Genomic DNA, 17379 nt, shown 5'->3' on the forward strand with positions numbered 1-17379 from the left:
TTTTCTGAGATAGCACCAGATAGATTTCCAAAGTGGCTGTACTAGTTTGCATTCCCACCAGGAGACAACTTCCTGAACAGAACACCAACAGCCCAGGCCTTAAGGTCAACAATTAATAAATGGGACCTCATGAGGCTGAGTAGCTTCTGTAAAGCAGGAGACACTGTCAACAGAACAAAGTGACAGCCTACAGACTGGGAAAAGATCTTCACTAACCCTACATCTGACAAAGGTCTAATATCCAAAATATATAAAGAACTCAAGAAATTAAACACCACCAATCCAAATAACCCAATAGAGAAATGGGGTTTGGAACTAAACAGAGAATTCTCAACAGAGGAATATCAAATGTCTGAGAAACACTTAAAGAAATGCTCAACCTCCTTAGTCATCAGGGAAATGCAAATCAAAACAACTCTGAGATTCCATCTTATACCCACCAGAATGGCTAAGATCAAAAATTCAAGTGACACCACATGCTGCCGAGGATGTGGAGAGAGATAAACCTTTTTTTAAACATTATTTCTAGCTGTGTGTGTTGGCACACGCCTGTAATCCCAGCACTATGGGAGGCAGAGGCAGGCGATTATGAGTTCGAGGCTAGCCTGGTCTACAAAGTAAGTCCAGGACAGCCAAGGCTACCCAGAGAAAACCTGTCTTGGAAAATATTTTTTTCACTTCACTTTAGCCTACTTTAGAAACCACTCATACTTGCAGAACTCTGGCATCACACCTGTGCAGACAACCGCAGATCCCAAAGCCTGTGGGTCTTAGTAGAGGACAGAATTGCAGCTCACTCAAATCAAGCCCGTCCTCACATGCGCACCTCCCGAAGACAGACAAGGCTGATGTGCGTGGACTAAATCATTCTCATACTTCCTTACACTATTGACCTGCAAAGATACTGGCCCTTTTTATTGTCTCTGCCAAATATATTAGCTGGACATTATGATCTGTTTTATGATGATTCTGGTTCAGATCTGATAGGCACGTGATTGCACTGCTATCTGGACTGCATCTTCCCAGCATTCAATTATCCTCATCCCGTGCAGACCCACGTCAGCAGCTTTTACAAGCATTTAGATATATGTTTGGCCGTGTTTTCTGCACCCACCAACTTGTTGAGTAATTTTATAAGACCAGATAAATCTGATTTGCCTGGCATTATCTGTCTTCATAAACAAAGGCTGTGCCCTGCCCATCACAGTGTTATCTAAATGATTTCAGATCAATTTGGCTAGCTCTAACTTGGTCAATTGCATTCTGCAAGCCCCAAACTCCCTCTGTTTTTCAATTGGAGACATTATTCTTCCTTTCACTTAACAAAGTGCAACAAGCAGGCAAGTCTCTGAACCAATCAAGACCAGTTTCTGAAAAGTTTGTATCCAGCCGGCTAACTGAAACTATGCGTTTGCCCATGCCTTGGCTTCAGCTGGCAACATTATAACCCAAACCATGATACTAGGTATCATAAGGTAGTGTTTACTACACTGACAGAAGATGCAGAAAAAGCCAAAAATATCCTTCTTAATATGTGCTTTTTAGTGTATGTTAATACTTGACTTCTTGGTAAATAATAACATTCAGTTGAAATTGAATTTTATATCAGAAATTAATAATGAGATAGGTTAGATATTATCTCGTTGACAAATGTTAGCATACCTTGCGCTGCAGAAGAGTGGTCATTGTATTTCATCCAAGGAAAATTATGCTTGTGTCCAATGTGGAAGTGCATGCCTGTTATCCTAGCACTTAGAAGGCTAAGGCAGGATGGCTGAGAGGTTAAATATAGTCGGGACTACACAGTAAATTCAAGGCCAGCCTAGGTTTTTGTTTATTAATTTATTCAGATTACATCTCAATTGTTATCCCATCACTTGTATCCTTCCATTTCTCCCTCCCTCCCGCTTTCACCCTATTCAGTCATAGACTGAGGGGGACCTCCTCCCCCACTATATAGTCATAGGTAATCAAGTCTCATCTTGATAGCCTGCTTATTCTTTCTTTGAGTAAGGCCAGCCTAGGTTAAATAGAAAAATCTTGTCTCAAAAACACACAAAAGAATAGACTGTCTTTATTTTAGCATAACCAAATAGTCTAGACATGATGGTGCATACCCTTAATCCCAGAATTCAGGAGGCAGAAGCAAGTGAAGCTCTGTGAGTTCAAGGCCAGCCTGGTCGGCCTAATGAGTTCCAAGCCAGCCAAAGTACAGAGTGAGACTTTGCCACAGAAACAAACTAATGTAAATAAGCAAACACTGTTCATCACCTGGCATAAGATTACCCAAAAAAAAGTGACAAAATTGTTGATGTGATTTCACATAGAGATGATGGCCTTTGAAGTCTCTATCTGATTTTCATGAGTGGCATTTGTCCAAAACTATACATTAACTTCGGGAGATCAAGAGAGGCATTAGGCAAGCTGACGAAGTCAATGCACATGCAAAATGTGTTTCCAGAAAAGGAGGGAGATGAGTGAACTTCCGCTTCCCTTCAGTGTTCCAGTCTTAAGTTCAGGCTCAGCTTGGGCTGCTGTGGGAGCTCCCTGATGCGCTGGGGTTACTGCTGGAAATGCTTACAACAAATGCAGATTTTAAAATGCAGTCATAGCTGCCAAGGGACAGTGTACCCACCGGGTGTGCGTGAAGCATTCCTGCGACCCACGGTAGCCAGTCCAGGAGAAGGCTGTGTGGAGGGAGAGTCGAGCAAGCCAGGGGAGACAGAATGGGTACAATGCTTGTCATTATTTACTTATTAAAACGATCTCCTTTACCAGAAAACTATAGCTGAGGTTTCCATACAAATAATAAAGTGACCAAAACCCAGGAGAATTCTGCAAAGTAGGAATTTTGAAGACCTGCAGTCACTGTGTCCTCTGAGCATCAGTGTTCTCACTAGGAAGCTGTCTTTTTCTTTCTTTGTTTCTTTCTTTTTTTCTTTCTTTCTTTCTTTCTTTTCTTCTTTCCTTCTTTCTTTCTTCTTTCTTTCTGTTTTTTTTTTTAAAGAATATGATAACTAACAGGATCAATTATGTTTCCTTGCTTTCTGATGTTCCACTATTAGATATCAACTGAGCTGCTTTAGTGAAAGACATCAGAGACTCTTGTTTGTTGAAAAGTATGACTGGGAAGGTAAAGGATAAATAATAAGTGCTGGCTGCATTTTGTTCATCCTTTCTGCTTCTCTAGGGCCTTTGCATGGGGTAATTAGAGTATTAGCCTTAATGCCTTGTGTATCAGTGTTGTCAGCCTTTAAGAAAGCTTCTGCCTGCCTGGGTGCATGGTAACTGCACAGCTTTTGGGTAAGGACTAGCATGCCCCCAACAAGGCAGATTTTCCCAGCGGTATGATTGGTACTGTTTTGTGCAGTAGGAGAGGTTGTTAACATAACAGGTGGGCTGGGGAGGGTGGCAAACACCTTTAATCCCAGTAACCTGAAAGCAGAGGCAAGCAGATCTCTGTGAGGTAGAGGCTAGCCTGGTCTACATAGAGTTCCAAAACAGCCAGGGCTTTGTAGTGAGACTTTGTCTAAAATAAATAAATAAATAAATAAATAACCAATAATTAAATTAAATATAAATAATAATTATTATGATAAATAGTTATGCCTGGGGAGGTGATTCAGCAGTTAAGAATGCTTACTGCTGTTTTAGAGGACCCAAATTCAGTTCCCAACACCCAGGTCAAGCAGTCCACAACTGCCTGCAACTCAAACTCCAGGGAATCCGATGACTTCTGCTGGTCTCTGTGGGCACTGCACTCACATGCACAGTCACATACAGGCATGCAAGTGTTGTTTTTATGTCCTCAGATGATGGGATGAGATGAGAGCCATACCCAAGGCTTACAAATACACAGCTTGGACTGAGCCCAGAGTGTTTATGGAATACATTTATAGATGTCAGATAACAGATTTTTAAAAAATAATAATCTAAAACAAAAGAACAAACAAGGTGGAGGGAGACCTGACACAGAAAAGGAGAGCATGTGACCACACGCAGACTAGAAGGACGCAGCTGCAAGCCAAAGGATGCCAGAAGGCAGCAGGAGCCAAAAGTGCCCATCAAGGAATCTCCCTTGCTTATCTGAGACATTTAAGCACAGACTTCTGCTCTCCAGAGGCTCCAAAGAGTGAGCAGGTTCTCTACAGGTGACCCTTGGGGTTCCATACCACCGAAGCTGAGAAGAAAGTGTTTCTTTCTCTGGGCACCCATGAGGGGAGCTCAGAGCCAGCTAATGAACTCCAGCACCTGGAGTGGGTCAAGGTGTGGAACCTACCCTGAGTTTGTTGCAGGCTCCCCACCGGGGAGGGAGGAGTGCATTGCCTAGCAACCCTGACCAGGCTTCCCACTGTGCCCTGGTTTCCCTAGAATGGAGTATACAGGCAGTGATTGTAAGAGAGTAGAGGCTATTTTTTTAATAGAAATAAAATGAAAATACCCTGGGGCTATGATTCAGTGGAAGAGTGCATGCTGTGCATGGAAGAGCACCTAGGTTCAACTCCCAATACTGCCCCCCAAAAATGTATATAAACATATATGTATAGATGTGGACATATACATCTATACATGTGTGTGTGTCCACATCTGCTGCTCATAAGTGTCATCTACTCAGAAGGCTGAGGCAGGAGGATCATTAGAACACAGAAAGAAGTTCATGGCTAGCCATCCTAGATAACAATATATGTTTTTTAAATATATTTAGGAGCTGGACAGTGGTGGTGCACACCTTTAATCCAAGCACTCAGAAGTCAAAGGCAGACTGAACCACAAATGGAAAAGAAGCCAAAATCGTACAATGGAAAAAAAGAAAGCATCTTCCGCAAATGGTTGGTCTAACTAGATGTCAGCATGTAGAAGAATGCAAATGGATCCATATCTATCACCCTGCACAAAACTTAAGTCCAAGCCCATTAAAGACCTCAACATGAAACTGGATACACAAAATCTGAAAGAAAAGAAAATACGGAATAATCTTGATCGCGTTAGTACAGGAGATATCATCCCCAACAGAACACCAACAGCTCAGCCACTAAGAAGAACAACTAATAAGGGACCTCATGAAACTGAAAATCTTCTGTAAAGCAAAGGACACTGTCAATAGGAACAAAATGGCAGCCTGCAGATTAGGAAAAAATCTTCACCAGCCCTACATTCAACAGAAGGCTAATATGCAAAATATATAAAGAATTCAAGAAACTAAACACCAACAAACCAAATAACCCAACTTAAAAAATAGAATACAGAGTTAAAAAGAGAAGTTGCAACAGCACAGTCTCTAATGGCTGAGATGCACTTAAAGAAATGCCCAACTCTGACATGGACTCTGTTGCCCGCTTTTTGATAACTGCCCCTGGCGGGGATATCTTGCCAGGCCAGATGGGAAGAGGACACACTCAGATCTGATACGACTTGATGATCTGGGGTAGGTGGAAGGGGGCGGGGGCTTTCCTTTTCTGAGGAATAGGGGAGGAGGGAGAGGGAAGAGGGAAGGAGGATGGGACCAGAAGGAGAGGAGGGAGGAGACTATGATCAGGATGTAAAGTGAATAAATGAATTAATAAGAAATACTCAACATCTTTAGTCATATACCCAAAAGATGCCCCGTAACATAACAAGGATATTTGCTCAACATCACCCAGATGTCCCTCAACCAAAAAAATGGATACATTTACACAATGGTACATTTACTGTGGCACATTTACACAATGGAAAACTACTCAGCTACTAAAAACAAGGACATCATGGAATTTGCAGGTAAATGGATGGAACTCTGAAAGATCATCCTGATAGCCAGACCCAGAAAGACTCACATGGTCTGTACTCACTCATAACTGGATATTAGCCGTACAGTACAGGATGATTATGCTACAACCCACAGACCCACAGACGCTAAGTAACAAGAAGGGCTCAAGGGAGGAAGCTGAATCCACTAAGAATGGGAAATAAAATAGACATCGGAAGTGGAGGGAGACAGGGAACTGGGTGAGAGAGGGGGTGAAGAGGGGAATGGAGGAATCAGGTGTGGGGAGAGCAGGGATGGGGCAGAGAGGGCTGGAAGAGAGAAGGGAAATTGGTGTTGGTGCATCCCTGGGTCAAGCTGGAGACTTGGGATGGGAGAGGCTCCTGGAAAGACATGAGGGTGACCCTACCTGAGACTCTTAGCAGCGGGGGATACTGAGACTGAAGTGGACACATCCTGTAGCCAGGCAGGATTCCCAGTGGAGGGAAGGGGACACCAACTCACCCCCAAAACCCTCGACCCAAAATTTGTCCTGCCTATGCAGGGATAAAAGAGGGAACAGAGGGCCGGGCGTGGTGGCGTACGCCTTTAATCCCAGCACTCAGGAGGCAGAGGCAGGCGGATCTGTGAGTTTGAGACCAGCTATGCCTATTACACAGAGAAACCCTGTCTTTAAAAAAAAAAAAGAAAGAAAGAAAGAAAAAAGAAAAAGATGGAGCAGAGATTGAGGGAATGGCCAACCAATAACTGGTCCAACTTGAGACCCACTCCATGGAAGAAACCCAACCCATGACACTATTAATGAGACTCTGTTATCCTTGCAGGCAGGAGCCTACGTAACTGCCCTCTGAGAGGCTCCATCTAGCAGAGCATGGAAACATAAAGAGATCCACAGCCAAACAGTAGGTAGAACTCAGGGAGTCCTGTGGGAGAGTTAGGGGAAAGGATTAACAATTGGAATAGGGCTGTGTCTGACTTGGACTCTGTTGCCTCCCTCTGGATCCCATTTCCCTAGCAGGGATGCCTCAGTAAAAGAGGAGGCGCTTGGTCCTAATTCAATTTGATGTGCCAAAGTGGGCTGATGTTGTGGGGGGGAGGGGGTATGGGGAAAATGGGTGGGAGGGTGGAACTGGGAGGAGAGGAGGGAGTGGAGTTGTAATTGGGATGTAAAATGAACAAATAAATTAATTAATAAAGAAAAATTAAAATATATTTAGGAGCTAGGCAGTGGTGGTGCACACTTTTAATCGCAGCACTCTGGAGTCAGAGGCAAGAGGATCTCTGTGAGTTCCAGACCGACCTGGTCTACAGAGCAAGTTCTAAGACAGTCAAGGCTACACAGAGAAACCCTATCTTGAGGGGAAGGGAGATAATGTGCATTTTATCCCAGACTGGAGATGTCCCAGCAATTAAGAGCACTTGCCACTTTCCAGAAGACCCAAGTTCAGTTCTTAGCACCCTCATTAGACAATTCATGACTGCCTGTAACTCAAGTTCCAGAGGATTCAGCACCCTCTTCTGGCTTCTGTGGGCAGTTCCATACATGTGGCATATACACACGCAGACAGGTACACATACACATAAAAATAAATACACACACAAATAAGCATGAGTGCCATTTTTCTCAGTAGCAATATTGGGACTGGGGATCTTCAAAGGAAGATACTATGTATCTAGATTTTTATAGACATTTTCATATATAGAAAACAATGCAATATTTTTCTTATTAAGATGTTGCATCTCCTTTTCATGCCTAGAATTCCTTCATGGAAATTCCATGAAACAAGCCACAGAAAAAGTGGTGTATAGCAAGAACAGGGGGAAAAGAGCCCAAGTAGGATCAGGCTGTGTGGCATGTCTTCCTGAGTGTACAGCAGGAGTCTGCACGGTGCCCGGCAAATATTTAATATTTGCCTGTGTGTGTAGAGAAACACTGCGGACATATTTCTGACAATTATGTGAGAATTCTCATCATGGCCGTTCTCCCTGAACGATTTTGCTATGAGTGGAGGGTTTTCTGATGCTGGAATTGCTCTTTGCAGGACGCGCCGCCGCATTGAAGCCGCCCAGGGCTTTCCCTTCCACTTCACTGGAAATGGAGATTCACCGTATTAGCGTTCTCTAGACACTTGGGCCGTGTGAAATTATGCCCCTCGATTACAAATTCTTCCAGCCTCCTCTCCTGCTTCTCCGCTTTCAAGTCTCATTTCAAATACTCCACAAAAATAGTTGGCATAAAAGAAGTAAACCTTTGCTCCTCCCCGCCTCCACCTTTCTCTGGAGATAACACCACTTTCCTCTCCCACGGAGGGTGAGGCATAATATTTTGTAAAGTACTTTAAAAGCCTTCAATGTGAAAGCTAATGGACACAGAACTGCATCGTCACCTGCCCTTCCGGCTCCTCTCAAGTTGGCCACTTTCTTTTTTGTGTGTTTATTTATTTTGTTTGGCTGCTGAGAAGAAATATTGCTGTGTGGTTGGATGTTGAAACTTGCTTCTGCTTTCTTTGGCTCCTTTGTGACCCCACGTAGTTTAACTACCACAGAATCACAGATCGTTCCCAGGGACTGACTGCACTGTGGTCTGTTTGGCGACTGAGGCACCTAAAGACAATTTTTTTATTTTTATTTTTTTTAATTAATTTATTCATATTACATCTCAGTTGTTAGCCCATCCCATGTATCCTCCCATTCCTCCCTTCCTCCCACTTCCCCCCTACTCCCCTCCCCTCCCCTATGTCTGTGTCTGAGGGGGACCTCCTCCCCCTGTATATGCTCATAGGGTATCCAGTCTCTCCTTGGTGACCTATTATCTTTCCTCTGAGTGCCACCAGGCATCTCCATCCAAGGGACATGTTCAAATATGGGGCACCAGAGTTTGTGTGAAAGTTAGATCTCCTTCTCCACTCAACAGTGGAGAATGTCCCGCCCATCGGCTAGTCTGGGTAGGGGTTCGAGGTTTACTGCCTATTTTTTCCTTGGCTGTTGCCATAGTTTGCGGAGGACCCCAGGGCCCAGACTCGCCTGTAGTTTTCCAGGACCCGCTGGATCCTTCTATTTCCTCTTTCTCCCAGGCTTCTCACACCTAAAGTCTCAATAGGATGTCCTCCTCTCTTACCCACTATCCTGGTAGGTACAGTTTTTCATGGGGACGTACCCCTTGGACTAGTGTCTCAAGTGAGTATATACCATTTAGCTCTTTTTGCTTCTGTGTGAACTCACTCATTATGACAATTTCTAGTTCAATCCATTTGTCCACAAATTTCGGAAATTCCTTGTTTTTAATAGCTGAGTAGTATTCCATAGTGTAAATGTACCACAGTTTCTTTATCCATTCTTCTATTGAGGGGCACATAGGTTGTTTCCAAGTTCTGGCTATTATGAATAAGGCAGCTATGAACATGGTTGAGCATATGTCCTTGTTGTGTGGTAGTGCATCCTCTGGGTATATTCCAAGGAGTGGAATAGCTGGGTCTTGAGGAAGCCCTATTACCATTTTTCTAAGAAAGCACCGGATAGCTTTCCAAAGTGGTTGTAGTAGTTTGCATTCCCACCAGCAATGAAGGAGTGTTCCTCTTTCTCCACACCCTGGCCAGCATGAGGTGTCAGTTGAGTTATTGATCTTAGCCATTCTGATGGGTGTAAGATGGAATCTCAGTGTTGTTTTGATTTGCATTTCCCTGATGACTAAGGAGGTCGAGCATTTCTTTAAGTGTTTCTCAGCCATTTGATATTCCTCTGTTGAGAATTCTCTGTTTAGTTCTGCGCCCCATTTCTCTATTGGGTTATTTGCTTTGGTGGTATTTAATTTCTTGAGTTCTTTATATATTTTGGATATTAGACCTTTGTCAGATGAAGAGTTGGTGAAGATCCTTTCCCAGTCTGTAGGCTGTCACTTTGTTCTCTTGACAGTGTCACCCGCCTTATTTAACCTTAGGCCCCAAGAGCCTCCGGAATACCAGCTCCCAACACAGCGTACGTGAGGACGCTGCTGCACAGCGCTGCAAGCCACCTTAGGACCTCACACTCTCTAGCCACCATCTCTATGCTTGCATTAATTAGACACGTGATCTCATTAAGTGACCGGGCCCAGCACAATGTTTTACTCATAGTAAGCATTCAATAGATAACTCCAGGCAATAAATAAAACAAAATTATAGGCTTCCTTATATCCTGCACTGTAGAAATCTCTGAACTCAGTCTAATGGTGTCTCTGCCCATTATTTCCAAACTTAGAAGAGTCCCTATGTTGAGAACCGCCTGGAAAAGCCATGGGAGCTGGTCTGAGGCATTTTTTTTTTAATATTTATGTTTTAAAAATCTGCTCAAACTCTTCTCTGTGTAACTGTTAATAAAAGATTATACTATGCAATTTACACGTTAGCTGGATATAATGGTTTATGCCTATAATCCCAGCATTTAAAAGGCTGAGGTGGGAGGATTGCAAAGATCAAGCTTGGGCTACGTAGCCAGACCCTGCTCCTGCCTCAGATACTGAGAGACTTAAGACAGCTCAGAAAGCAACACTGAGACGCCTCTGCAGGCAAAGGATAGCGGTGACAGAGGGAGACGCAAGGCATGCAGGGAAAGTCAGTGCTAAGGAAATCAGTTCACTGAAGCTGCCTGGATTCCGCACACACGTGACTCCTCGTCGTGGCTTTTTCACCTTGAGGGGCTCGCTTAACCTCTGAATCTGCTTCCCCACCGCTCCCAGGGAAGCTGTGTAGGTATCCTAGCTCTTGTCTGGCTCAGTGGGACAGCTCAACTAAGGGCTTTGTCATCATCATTAGAAATATGCCAAGGAAGAGAAGGTAACCAAAATTAAAATGAAACACCGCTCAAAGCAGCTGCAGGGAAAGCCTAGTAAACCAAACCCAAGGAGTCAGGGTAGGGCAGTAAATGGCAATTTTCTCCCTATCCTATTCCACTCTAAGTTCAGTTTGGAGGATGAGCCACCTTTGGTGGGAGATTAATAAAGCCAGGTGCAGTGGAGCATGCCTACAAATAAACCAGTGTGCAGAAGGCAGAGGCAAGAGGATCATCATAAGTTCAAGGCCAGCCTGGACTCCATACCAAGGTCCCATCTTCAAAACACTAAGAGGCTCAGGAGATGCTTTAGTGAGTAAACACATGCAATCGTGAGCGTCTGAGCTCAGATGCCCAGAACCCACGTGGAGCTAGGTGTGGGGGCATGCATCTGTAATGCCAGACAACTAGGTGTATGAACCAGAAGCCAAGACCCTGTCTCATGTGGGAAGGTAAAGACTGATGCCCAAAGTTCTCCTCTCACCTCTGCGTGCACACCACAGCACACGCATGCCCACGCTCACATCGTGCACACGCAAAGATTTTATTCTCAAAAGAAAAGACAAACAAAAAGGACCCTGGAACCCTAAATAAATAAAGCCACTGAGTCTGGATAAAAATCACTTCCCACTTTTCACAGGGCTGCTGTCTGGAAAAGAGGAAGACATCTCAAGTTCTCTGATCGCCAGCCAAGTTCAACAAAGTGCTGGAGAGAGTAGAGAAATGAGTAGAGTCTAGGTCTGATTATATGCAGCTGCACTCTACCCCTGTGACTGGTTCCTGTGGGTAGATGGATAGACCAGGAAGCTCTACCGATTGTTACTAGGGTCCTGTGGGTGGATGGGTAGACCAGGAAGTTCTACCGATTGTTACCAGGATTGTATAACAGGAGGGGTCTCCAGAGTGAGTGATGACAAAATTAATGCTGAGAAAAGATTGTCATCTGCTTGTCATTTAGTCCAAAGGATGGATAGCTTGCCCAAGGAGAAAAACATAGGCTTTCAGTTTACCTTGACGCGCTTGAGGAAATTAAAATAATTATTGTATTTCCAAACAGAGGCATTAAGAACTTAAAATTCTAAGATTGTAATACACCACTATATTTCACAATCATAGACTGAACAAATAAAGCCAATGATTCAGGATAATACTGTTTTGTTTTGTTTTACTCTAAATTGGCGAAATGACTGACATGAGCATTTTGAAGTTACTTAACTAAATGTTTTTGGAAGGCTTAAGCAAGCAGCATTACATGAGGCTGCCGTATAGTTATGTTCCCAGAAGCCCCTAGGGGCTAAGGGATCACAGATACACTGGGTGTGTCTGTACATGCCTATAATTCCATCGATCAAAGGTTAAGGCAGGATGACCAGGCATTCAAAGCCAGGCCTGCTATAAAGCAAGTTCAAGGCCAGCCAGGAGACATTGTCTCAAATAAGATCTGGGGAATAGATTAATCAACAGGCTTAATCCCCAATACTGCGTAAACCAGGCATGGTGCTGCATGGCTGTAATCCCAGTATTTGGGAGTTGGAGGCAGGAGAATCAGAAGTCTAAAGTCATTCTTGGTTGCACACGTTGTATGCGGACACCATCCTCAGAAGATGAATAAGTCCCTGTCTCAAAGGAAAGAGAGAGAGACCACAGAAGAACCATCAGGTGGTAGATATATAAACAATGGCTACCTCTGGTCCAGCTAGCTTTCCTTTCCTGTAAATGCATTAAAGAGAAAACAAAATAGCAATCATATGTTTCTGCAGTATTTTTCTATGGTCTCAATACGTGTGACTCCAGAATTCATACACAAACCTTAGAGTTCTAAGGGGGTGGCTTTAGGAAGCAAGGCTTTTGGTGGGTGGTGAGGGCAAGCCTCGGGGAACCCCATTCTTCCCGTGTGAAGACACAGGAGGCAGGCACAGTCTGAGACCCGGAATGCAAACCCTCACTGGATACACTGCGGGATCTTTGACCTTGGACGTCTCTTCTAGAATGATGAGAGATGCCTCTCTGTTCTCTATAAGCGACCTGGTACTTTTGTCACAACAGCCCAGATAGGCTAAAGAAGCTTCATTCTAGAACAGTGACTGTTTAATGATCTCGTCATTTCATTTCGTATCACGTGAACTAAGTGGCTTACATATCCATTTTCTCCTGTTCTAGCTCTACTCTGCTCTTCTTTTGGAAATGCATAAAGCTCTGCTTCCTGCTGCTTACATGTGTCTTGATTGAAATGCTCTCTTGTTTGAGGTCGATGCTGCTTCCTCTTTCTTCTGCAATGTTTTGCTTGACAGAACATTATAAACACCTGTGGCTGCGACTCCACTCTTTCTCTGCTGTCCTCTCCCCTGGTCCCAAAGCAATGCCATCCTTGCCTCATTGTAGGTGAGTCTGAATTGGAGACCCTGTCTGGGAAGGGCCTGGCCTGCCAGGTGCTGTTCCATTTGTTTTTCAAAATTCCACTACTATCAAGAGTCAGTTCTTCTGCTAGCTTCCAGGGAAAGGGTGGCTCCCATCTCTAAAGGCTGTCCTGTCTGGTATTAATGTTCACTGTAAAGGAGAAGTCACGCATAGTCGTAGAAAATGCAACTCTCGTTTTATATTTGTATTAATTACAAAATCAATTCCAAATGTACTAGCTGGGCATACTGGCACACACCTGTCATCCTAGCACTTGGAAACTGGAGAGAAGGTCTTGAATTCAGGGCCAGCCTGGACTATATAGTAAGACCCTGTTCTAAAAACCACATGTATTAAATGTACTACATTAAAGACATTATACATCCTTCATCCTTATAGTCTACAAAAAAAAGGGTTGCAAATGGCATTTTACTGTATCCGAGAATTCATAAAGCCATTAATATTTTGTAGGAAGCACCCTTTGCAAATTTTATTTTCTAGAATGTTAGTGGGGAGTTGCTGAGAAGATGCAGGGATGGTAGAAAATATCCGTAGCTCTAGCAGCTAGGCATAGCTATGAGCACCAGGATTTTTTATTCCTGTCAGGAGATTTTGAAGCCCTCTCTCCAAAGGTGAGTCCTCTTTTAAGTCAGGGTTCCTACTCTGGTGTTGCCTCTTCAACCAAAGAACCTTAGAGCAAATGAAATTGGGGTTCACAGTGATTGCAAGTCACTCACAACAGGCAGGTGCCTGTGTCGATAAATGACTAAAGTTCTTTTTTTTCCTGACACCTGACTAAAGTTTTATCATATATTAATCACTGCTCTGAACCCCAGCTCTGCATTTCCCTGCATTCGGCAGCTCTAGACACCTACAAATATGTTTTGCTATAAATTACTGGCCCCGTTTCTGTTGATATTCAGCATAATCAAACATTTGTAAGCATGCTGCCTTTTCAATCTGCTCAGCTGATGCACTTTACCTGATCTTTCATTAAAGTAATCAAAACACTTGCTGTGTCGCATCTAATGAATGTTGCATGTATGATTAAGTGCTTTCATTCATATTGCAAGTTTGATTTAATGTAATCTGCCTTTCAGACAGCCATTAGCCTAGCTCCTATGTGAATTCGATTAATTGGCTGAATTCTTCCAGATGTCCATTAAGCATTACAGGAATTTGTGGAAACAGCAGGGACTGTCTAGCACAGAACCAAACAATGAAATGTTATATTGCTGCCATGACTTACCAAAAGCTGGATTCATTTTCATTAATAAAACATCTGTACTCCTGCACAGCTACGCATTGAGATGCGTTTATTTTATATGTTTATTTCTCTTATGACTGCAAAAAGATAGTTAAACAGAAGCACATTTGCTGATACGTAGACAGGACGGCCGGCACTCACCGACAAAACAGTTCAATTTTTCAAGTTTACAGTAGGCCCTAGACAGAAGGAAAGAAAGTAACAAACACCTGTTTGAAGCAGACTTTTAAAAAACGGGATTTCTGCAGCAGGAATGCTTTAAGCAGTAGCAGAGACATACTCTGAAGATGAATTGATAGTCCCGCCACCTGCACACCTATTGAGTCTTTGAGAGAAAGGGGCCGATGTGGCCCTCTCCCCCCCCCCCCTTACATAGTTGTCCATCAGCAGCGGGCTGGAAGGGATGACAGAGTTGTCATTCACAGACAACACCACACGCCAGTCATGAGGGGCAGCAGGAGTGATTGATGTGGGGGCAGAGGGCTGGAGAGACGGCTCAGTGGTTAAGAGCACTGGTTGCTCTTCCGAAGGTCCTGAGTTCAATTCCCAGCAACCACATGATGGTTCACAACCCTCTGTAATGAGATCTGGTGCCCTCTTCTGGCCTGTAGGAGTTATATACGGGTAGAACGCTGCATATATGTGTATGTAATAAATAAATAAAATCTTTTTTTAAAAAGAGTGATTAATGGGAGAGAACCCTCCTCCTCAAGAACAAGTGGGTAGGCCAAGGCCAGGTGTGAGCAGGGCAGCCTTAGGCCACCTCTGCTCAGTAGGCATGGTTAGAGCTGAAGCCACCCCTGACTGACCACTTGGGGTGTACTTTCCTTGACAAGCTAAGCTGTTGGACAGGGCTTGCTCGATGTACTCTGCCTGGGCAGCCTTCAGGGTCTCCTTCTTCGCGCCCCAGGCCTTTAGAGCGGAAGCCTGCAGGGCCCGGCCACAGGAGAAAGTCAAGGCCCAAGGCTTCAGCAGTGGGCACTTGTTGATAGCATTGAGGTTGATGGACGCCTCTTCCTCACTCTGCCCTCCAGACAAGAAAAATCCCTCCAAGAACAGCAGGGGGCACCGTGCAGAAAGTGCTGTGACAGTTGCCATAGAAATCTCCTCACTGGAAAATTTCTCGGAGTGCAAGCATGGCCTGAGGTGACCACGTTAGGCTTCAGCAAGGTTTCTTCCAGGTAGACACGGTGGTCTCTCAGAGCCTTGTAGACAGCTTCCAGTAACTTCTCAGTTACATACTGACAGCGCTTCAAGCCCTGGTCCCCATCAGGGAGGATTTTAGGCCCCACGATGGGTACAATGCCATTCTACTGGCGGATGCTGGATAAACGAACCAGAACATTGGCATTTTCCATGATGGCAAGGGCTGAGGCGGTAATGTTCGCCAATCTTCAGCACACAACACCATTTGGCAAAGTCGGCTCCATCCTGCTTGTACTGAGCACAGCGTCGGGACAAGTCATCCAGCCCCTGGGTGGTCTCGCCATAAGTTCCTGCCGGGGCACCACACCCTTGTCCACCTTAATGCCCACCTCACCACCCTTGGACTTGATAACTTGGGGGAAGGGACCTCCATCATCTGCCTTCTGGTACAGTGTCTCATGGAAGAGGATGATGCCCCCAATGCAGGAATTCACACGGTCATCATCAGTCAGCAGCAGCTGGCGATGGAAGCGTCTGTTCTCCTCAGTGTTCTCGGTACCAATGGATTCCATCTGCTTGGCGATGCTTCCTATGGACTCATCGGCAGCCAGAATCCCCTTCCCCGGAGCCACAGTTCGGTGAGCGATGTCAGACAGCTCCTTCTGCTCCTGGGTCAGTGCTGGGTAGGGTGGGACATGGTGCCAGCGGCAGCACGGCCCTGGCACGGGAGGGGGTGGATCGGCTGGGCGCCGCGGCAGGTGAACGAGAGGACTGTGCAGCGAGCGCTGCTCGGGTCACCAGAACCTGTTTCTGTGGCGTGTTCCGAAAGAACTCAGCCTATTCAGCTGGCAGGGTTCAGGGGTAGATACGGCTCTGGAACTCCGTTTGTAAATCAGGTGCTCTCACGAGCTCTACCTGCCTCTGCCTCCCAAGGACTCAGAGTAACGGCGTGCACCGCCATGCCCAGCTCAGAAGTTAATATTCAGCTCAAAAAAAAAAAAAGACATAGTTTCTAATCAAATAATCATCTGCAATTAAGAGACTAACACAAAAATTACTTTCTGTGTTTCTTTTTACAAGGATCTACAGATTAATTTTTACTAACTGAAGCTAATGATAGTTCAGCCATTGAGGGCACTTACTGTTGTTGCGGAGGACCCGAGTTTGGTTCCCAGCACCCACATAGGATGGCTCACAAGTTCCTGTGACTCCAGCTCCAGGGCATCCAATATCCTCTTCTGGTCTCCTCTGGACACTACACATACTGTGCACATACACACATACAGTTATTCGTGTAAATAAAAATAAGTAAGCTCCCTTTTTAATCCAACAATCTTTTAGAATTACATAACTGTATAAAATACTGTTTCCATAATTAAATATAATCTCTGCTGTAAAGATACACAGTATAGAAATTGAAGTCTTCAATTACTTTGTATCCCATCTTTTAAAAAAACAAAACTTTTAGTGTGTGTGTGTGTGTGTACATGTGTGTGTGTGTGTGTGTGTGTAAGTTGAAAGATAACTTGCAAGAGTTGGTTCTCTCTTTTCATCCAGTGGGTGCCAAGAGCTGAACTCAGGGTGTCAGTTCTGGAGGCAAGTGCCTTAACCACTGAACCATCTGTTCAGCCCTATCCCTTTGAGGAAGTCTATTAAGAGAAAAGGAGAAAAAGCAATCACATACCCCAAGGTAAGACTACAATATACACAGAGAAACCCTGTCTCAAAAAGCAACAAAAAAAATCATAATATAAATGATTCTGAAATAACTGAACTTTGAAACATTGAGTTTCTCTTTAAATAGCTTCTGAATTGGTAATCACTACTTATTTGAAGCTTTTCAAAGTGACTCCTTGGGGCCGACTAGTCTATCTGAGGTGGGGAAAGTTACGCTGTCAAAACAGGGCACTCTTCAGAGGCTGATCATCAGTTGCCATGCCCTGTGAAGAGACTGTGCTGGCAAGCTTCCTGGGATGGCATTAAATCTGCAGACCCACAATGAGAAGTTTGTTAGCCAGTT

At 44.3% G+C, this 17379-nt stretch overlaps 1 pseudogene across 1 annotated transcript; it reads right to left on the reverse strand.

Annotated features, from left to right (window-relative positions):
- Nucleotides 1–14921: 14921 nt before the first annotated feature.
- LOC311604109 (fructose-bisphosphate aldolase A-like) lies at nt 14922–16320 on the reverse strand (annotated as a pseudogene). The gene is made up of 2 exons: nt 16275–16320; nt 14922–16169 (listed from the first exon to the last, which is right to left on the reverse strand). The product of its transcript is annotated as a fructose-bisphosphate aldolase A-like (transcript).
- Nucleotides 16321–17379: the final 1059 nt, after the last annotated feature.

The sequence above is a fragment of the Acomys minous genome, assembly GCF_964271855.1.
Source record: "Acomys minous genome assembly, chromosome: 8".
Lineage (NCBI taxonomy): Eukaryota > Metazoa > Chordata > Mammalia > Rodentia > Muridae > Acomys > Acomys minous.